Source organism: Onychostoma macrolepis, chromosome 07, assembly GCF_012432095.1.
Source record: "Onychostoma macrolepis isolate SWU-2019 chromosome 07, ASM1243209v1, whole genome shotgun sequence".
Classification (NCBI taxonomy): domain Eukaryota; kingdom Metazoa; phylum Chordata; class Actinopteri; order Cypriniformes; family Cyprinidae; genus Onychostoma; species Onychostoma macrolepis.
Genome location: NC_081161.1, coordinates 14331535 through 14339477, shown reverse-complemented (window position 1 = coordinate 14339477; position 7943 = coordinate 14331535). Strand labels below are relative to the sequence as shown.

Below are 7943 nucleotides of genomic sequence, written 5' to 3'. Positions count from 1 at the left end.
TAAGGCACTAAAGATACACCGCTCAATTCCTGGGCTGTTTGGTTTTGTATAACCCTCAGTAATAGTGTCTTTATTTAGAGAAATGATTTAAGTACTTTTTGAATAGTTGTGTGCAAATTCTTAATTAAGGGTTCATTATTCTTTTCTTTTATTGTACATTATATTTATGGGTAGAGATCACTTAGATCAGGGGTTCTCAAAGTCTACATTCAAAGGTCCAAATCTGAATTTTCATATCAGTGTCAAAGGTCCGGACCACACTGTAAAAAAAAAAAAAAAAATAAAAAAATAAAAAAATAAAGGCTACCTATCACAATCAACTTAAGTTAACTCAACTAGCAACTGACAACTTAAAAACTTTAGTTCATCTAATGAATAAAAATCAGTCTACTGAGTGTTAAAAGATCTGTCAGAGCAACCAAAGATTTTTTTTAGCATTTAAGTTAAGTTAAGTTAAGTTAAGTAGCAATGCTAATCTTTTTTAACAATCCTCTTTTTTTAGATTTATGTTTATTTTCAAATATGGGCAGTATTTGCCTCTTAAATCTAAAGGCAAACATTTATGCTGACAGACAAATGTATTAAACAAGTTGCAATGAGATGCACATATACAGTACCTCAGCACCAGTGTTTCCCACAGACTTGCAAATGCAAATGCAAATTCATTCTCGCTGCTGTAGCGGGAGATATAGCGGTTTCCTCTGTAACGGCTGTAATCAAATAAGCGGAATAATAGAACCATCACGATAAATAAAAAGACAGTATTCAAAAAAGAGTGGTATGAAAAAAATGTGTTATATGTTGTAGATCTTTTAGATGAAACTGGTCAAATTATTCAGCATAATGCATTCATGGAGAAATTTGAGATAAAATGTTCCTTTAGAGAATTTAATACTTTGTGTAAAGCAATCCCTCTTGCTTTAAAACAATTAATACAAAACACTCTTACATATTCAAAGGTATCTGTTAAACTGCCCCAGTTAAAGATTGGAGAAGTATATATTGGAGACAAAAAAAATGTAAGAACAAAGTAATAGGGAATGTATTAAAATGTAAGATATTTTCAGATTTCAATACACCTTCAAAATTAAAACAATTTGAAAATGAAATATTTAAAAACAAATTCTGTAATTATCTTAAATGGCCAATTCTACCTAAAATGAAAGATAATCAGTTTATGATTATTAATAATGTGTATCCAGCTGCTGAAATTTTACGGAAAATATTCTGTTTTGAGGTAGATCCTTGTGTTTTTTGTTTAGAAGAGCCTGAAACCATTGAACATTTATTTTTTTATTGTCCAATAACATTGAAGTTCTGGCAGGATCTTTTCAGTTGGTTAAATATTGATATCAACATTGAGATTCCATCACTAAATTTGTTTCAGGTTTTGGTTTATGCAGATGGTCTGTCGAAAAAGATGTCATTAATGTTAAACATTATTATTATTACAATGGGCAAATATCATGTACACAAAAGTAAGTGGAATAACAGTAAACCCTCTTTAAATTGCTTTAAAATGAATGTAAAAAATACTTAGAATCTTTAAAACACTTATCCAAAGATAATCAACCCCTTAGGGAATTCACCCCCCCCTGAAATGTTTAAAGAATGTTTGTTTTGTTTGTTGTTATTGTATGCAGAGATATATATACACACATGGACATTTATGTATGATGGAGATGTGACTGGAAAAGTGTATATTTTGTAATTGGCATTTTATTGTTCCTTATTTGAGTTTGTAAATTGATATTGTTCAATTAATAAAAATAAAAAAATAAAATAAGTGCTAGCCTGTGCTCACAAACACTACTTTATCAGGCATTACAGGAAAGACGAAATGAAAATGAGATTGAAGCTTTTCTGAAGATGGTCGGTTCTTTTCAAAGATACATTATTATAAAAACACCCACGCTGCATTTTTAATTTTGAAACATGCAGTGCTTAGTTTATTCAACAAAGTATAAGCCTTTCGGAAAATCTATTTGTGGCGTTGAGTTTTGATATTGTGACGAGCCGCCACAAATAACTCAATGTATGGGAAACACTGGACACTGCTATAAGTCAAATTTCAATAAGTGGTAAAAAAAAAAAAAATTAATTACTCATATTAGCTGTGAAATGTTGCCCGATTATGTCAAACGCCATACGCTCACTGGATGTCATGACAACAAATGTCATGAAGGAAAAGTTTAAATATCTCGTCTTCGCTTTTCGGACCATCTCCAAAAAGACATTTAAAAAACTAAACAAATGATTTACAAGTTTAACATAAGTTTATCAAAGTAGGAAATATAATTAGTGCTCTTGAAATACGAAATGGAGGCGCAATCATGAAATTTCTCATTATATAACCATAAATAATGTTAAGCAATTTGTTACAACTGCTGGAGTTAATTAAATGAATAGTCCACCAAAAAATTTAAATTCTCTCTACTCAAAATGATTATTTAAATTTTGGTAACATAGAATTTTAATGGAGGAACAGAAACCCATGATGTTCCTTTAAAAAAAAAGTTCACGCAAAAATTAAAATCTGCTGTTAATTTACACACCCTCAGGCCATCCAACGTCGCTGAGTTTTTCTTCAGTAGAACATTAAAGGTTTTTAGCTGTAACTCTGATTCTTGGTAATTCATTTAATGCAAGTCAATGGCTACCATCACTTGGAGTAAAAAAAAAAAAAAAAAAAAAACTTCTCAGAGGTTTTATAAAACACAGCAACTATCAATTAATGGTGAAATGATTATGTTTTATGTCCTGTTAGATATTCTGAGAGAAAACAGTGGTTACTTACAAAGCATACTTTGTAGAAATCTGTAGGGTTGTCGCAAAGGGCAAAAGGGAGCCCTCTGAGCACCAGAAACCTAGTATCAGCTGGCTCTTTAGTCTGTTGGGGAGTAAAATGAATCGATTAATAAAATGAAAGAAATGATCACAAGAAAGCAGAACCAGTCAGGCACAATTTTGATTGTATTATACAACCAATATTGTAAACCATTTCATGATGTTTTCCAAATCCATCGCGTGCATCATCAGGTCTCAGGTCTCTTCAAACATTGCGCGCTCACGCAGATGTGTTCGAAGGGCTCCTCCCCCTTAGAGAAACTTAATACATTAAGCTATCTCTGCTTAACATAATCATTGCATGCAATATTTCGTCTGATTACTTCAAATAACTAATTATATTTAGTAATGGCGATGTGTTTTACAAAAACAAGAAAGAATACTTAAAGACAGCTAAAAACGTTTATTTAAAACAAAATCCGGGTTTAGAGTGTTGAAACCAGCTGCTTAATATGTTTGGGGTTTAAATACAGACAAGGCAAGGGCTAACAAGACAGTTAGTGTCTTGTAATTAATTGGGTTTCACTTCATTTTGATGGTCCCTTTAACACATTCTACTGACTATAAGTAATGTTGCACCTACATTTCTACTAACTCTCATTAGAGTGTTAGTAGTGTATTAGTTGACTGGTAGAGTTAGGGTTTGATTAAGTTGACACGTTCTTGCAAAGTTACTTATAGTCAGTAGAATATCTGTTGGGAGACCAACACAATAAGGAGTTAGTAGATATGAAGCAAACAGTCTACTAATACTCTTATGAGAGTTTGTTGACATGTAGTTGCAACATTACTTAGTGTCAACAGAATGTTCAAAAGGGACCATCAAAATAAAGTGTTACCATTAATTGTAATTAGCATCCAAGTAATTAAGAAGTAATTAGTAAAAGACTACAAATGGACTACAAAAACAAACACAGGAAACAAAAACCACAACTTCAACATAAAAGTGGCTAACCGAGACTTGTGATAGAACTTGCATTTTATTGTTCTTTTGTTGGTTTTGATTGCTTCTGTTGTCCTCATTTGTAAGTTGCTTTGGATAAAAGCATCTGCTAAATGAAAAATAAAAGCAATGTAAATGTAAAAGTCCAGACAGGAACTTATAACAGCTTTTGATCTGTCATTTTCCTCTCTGATGGCCAGTTGGACCAGCAAAACGTCAATTCTCCACTGGTCTGGCATAATTTTCTACCATCATTGAACATGCAACCATTTTTTTGCATCTCATAATAGACAATACACAGAAAGCAGCAGGGGTACTTTCTGCTGGCCTGCTGAGATCATTTTGAGTATTGATTAAAACGCAGTGGGTTCCTTCATCTATAAATTTTGCAGTATTGACAAGCCCAAGCAAGATATGATTTCATTAGTATTGCTTAAAGCATTTACCCATGCTTTCATGTCCACAATTCCATATGGGCCACATTACCAAGACAACATAGTTGGTCATGGGTGACTGGGAAAGCCTGTTTTGGCCTGGTTTGGGCAAGGTTTGGGCAAGGTTTTGTCATGGTGGGGTCGTTGTGGCTAGTGCGGAGGAATGAAGTGAGGATGCCAGATGGGAAAGAGGAGAACTTTCCTCCTCAGTAATGTTGTGGCTCTGAAGTGAGAATGCCTCTCACCAGTTCTGTAAAAGAAAAGATTTCAGCAATCCTGTTTTAATGAAACTGTGCAGTGAACAACCCAGTGGCGACTGGTCAAAAGGGGGCGCTGGGGTGCCGCCCCCATCAAGTTAGCCAGGCAAGAAGCCTACTTCAAAATGTTTAAAATAAGTTAAATATATATTGCAAAATAATGACGAAATTGCTTTGTTTAGTCATACTATTCGACTGGTAGTCATGTTAGCACCTATAAAAAAATCAAAAAATGTATTTTGTTTGTTTTGTGAGCGTAGGGTGCTGGAAAAATGGGTGTCTATTTGGTCAGTAAACTTTTGAAATGCATGTGACTTGAGGCTGAGCTCTAATTGGCTTGTTTCAGATTGTCCTGGGGGTGCAGAACACTGAGTCCCAGTTCCTCCACTTTTGATCTTAGCGAATCAATATTGTTTTTATATATTTTGTCCTTATGTGATTGGACCATTCTTGGCTGTCAAATAGGCACAATGTATCTTCTGAGATGAAAGTAAATTTGATCTTAACAAAAAATAATTTCACAAGGTGTTCAAATGAAGAAAAAAGAAAATACAAATACAAATCATGAAACTTGGACGGAGTTGGCGAGCTGGATGCGATGTAAGTCATATCTTTTATTGTTTTCCCTTTTATTGTTGTCATACCTTTTTTGTTTATTTGTTTGTCCTGTCACCGAAGCATTGCAGGCGACAACACAGAATGTAACTGAAACAATGCAGTTTAACTTGAGGTGATCATCAGGTTCCAATCACAATGGCTTGTGTAGATGATGTATTTATACATTGGACGTCTCTTTTCAAGTAAATTATGAGTCTTTATGTCAGGATTAATATATGCACAATATGCAAATTTATCAATAATATAGTGTCTCTTCTTCAGTTGGACATATTCAGTTATGTCTGACAACTTGAATAATATATTGTCAATACCATTAAAATTAAGATAAATAATAATGGTCTATAAGTCTTTAGGAGATTACAGTTTTTGCATAATTATTACATTGGGCTTTATTAAATCTTATGAAAATATAATGAATTTTAATGCAATTGTTTTTTTAAGTCAATTTTATTGAACCATTTTCACAGTCTTTATCTTGAAGGATTTGCTTTCCTGTGTCTCCCTACTGTGGACAACATTATCTCTGAATTACATTAATATAAATGGCTAATATCTTTTTTGAATGATTACAAATGTTCAATGATTACTTTACTGATAATATACCCACATTAATCTCAAATTCACTGATTTTGTGTCTTATTTCATGCATAAACAGTTAAATTTTCAACTTATATTTTAAGCAGTAGTGACTCATTATTATGTCACTTTTTAAATGTTTATTTAACAGTTGCATTCAGTCATGCTGTCGCATTAACAGTGTGATTCAGTTTGTTTGTGTCCCCCCCTAAAAAAAATTTTTTAGCACCAGCCGCCACTGGAACAACCTGATGATTTTAAGGTATATTGATCTTATTTGACATAAATAATGTGGAGCTTAAATTAAGTCTCCATTTCCCTTTAAATCTCATCATGAAAGAAACCTGATCATGTGGAATTAATATATATGGCCATCCATATATGACATGCTATATATCTGTCTGTAGATTTCATTAGCCATGGAAGTCTTTCAGCGAGTGTACACTCACCGCCCACTTTATAAGGTAGCCTACACCTTGCTAGTTAGTACCAAGTTGGACTCCCTTTTGCCTTCAGCGCTGCTTTAATTCTTCATGGCATAGACTCAACAAGGTGCTGGAAACATTCCTCTGAGATTTTGGTTCATTCTGACATGATAGCACCAACAACCATGTCACATTCACAGTCACTTAAATCACCTATGAACTTCTCTTAATGCATTCAGTTGCTGCCATGTAATTGGCTGATTAGGTGTTTGCGCTAATGAGCAGTTGAACGGGTGTACCTAATAAAGTTGGTTCTTTTCAGGCTACATCCACATGAAGCCAGAGCTTTCCCTATCCGATGTTTTTTTCTTTTTTCCTCATCTCAAGAAATATCTGCATACACACAAAACCATGAAACCAACACAAAATGATGTAGGCATGTAGCATTCATGCCAGACTAGTATGTGGCGCTGTAATTCTGCCACTGAGATACACTAAAAATGGAGAAGAAGACTTGGACTATGCGCATAAACCTTGTGCGGTATACAAATGAACATGTAACACAATACATTAATTAATCAGTGTTAATGTTAGTTAATAAAAAGACCAGTGTTCAGTGAAAAGAGTTCGGTGTTTATTCATGGGTGAGACATAGGGTGGCTGTACACACAAAAACACAAGGGTGTCATTTTCCGATTTATCCACTCTGGGACCCGGTTTCAAAAAATAGCGGTTTCGCGCTCCCAAAACGCCGGAGCCGTATGGACAAAACGCCAATCCGATACAAAAATTTTGCGTATACAGCTAAATGCGTCTCCGTGTGGACGGGGCCTCAGACAGTTCGGCTCATTAAACCGGTTTAAAAAGCCGATTCATCAGTTCATGTCATGACATCATCAAGTAATGATGTCACTACGCATTTCTTTTCTAACAACTCAGAGCCATGTTGTATCAATTAAATGTTTAAATAAAGCCATTTGTGTCATCACATATTGAATGTGGATCCTGCCCTGACAGTCTTGTCAGTGTTGCCTTTGTTTCATGTTTCTATGTTTGTTTTGTGTTTTAGCACGTGGCTTTCTCTCTGTTTGTGTTTGCCATGTGCTCCTCTGGTTTCCCTTTACCACACCCCCTTGTTTAGCCCTCATCTTGTCCTGGTTTCCCTAATTGTGTTCACCTGATCCTCGTGTGCTTTCCTCCCTATTTGTTGTGCTTTCTACCCTCTTTTCTTTGCTAGTTCATTGTGTGCATATGTGTGCTTCTTAGCCTCTTACAACAAGTATTTCTTCATGCGCTTAGTCTAGTCCTTGCTAGTCTTGTATTTATTTGTCTTAGTTTTGCTCCTTGGTTCATTTACTCTTTTGCCTTTATTTGTTAGTCTTAGTAGCTGAGACTTTTCTGGTTCATTTAATATTTTTCTTTATTACTTCTCTTATTTTCTAGGGTAACACTTTACTTGAAGGGGTGTGCATAAGACTGACATGACACCTTCATAATAATGACATGACACATGTCATGAACATGAAGGAGGCTTTATGCATGTTTATGACAACTGTCATTAAGTGTCATTCGCTCAGTTATGTCATTTTTAATGCAAAGATGACATTATTTGACCTAACCCTACCCCTACCCTTACCCCTAACCCTAGCCCATAACAAAGACATCTCAAACAATGTCAGCTTTGCATTAACTGAGCGACTGACACTTAATGACAGTTGTCATAAACATGCATAAAAACCCTTCATATTCATGACATGTCATGATTATGAAGGTGTCATATCAGTCTTATGCACACCCCTTCAAGAAAAGTGTAACCTTTTCTAGTTTTCCGGTACTCTAGGTT

General features: G+C 34.6%; 1 protein-coding gene across 3 annotated transcripts in view; it reads left to right on the top strand.

Annotated features, from left to right (window-relative positions):
* LOC131544242 (protein phosphatase 3 catalytic subunit alpha) overlaps positions 1-7943 on the top strand; it is a 270987-nt gene that overhangs the window by 194752 nt on the left and 68292 nt on the right. The window lies entirely within an intron of this gene.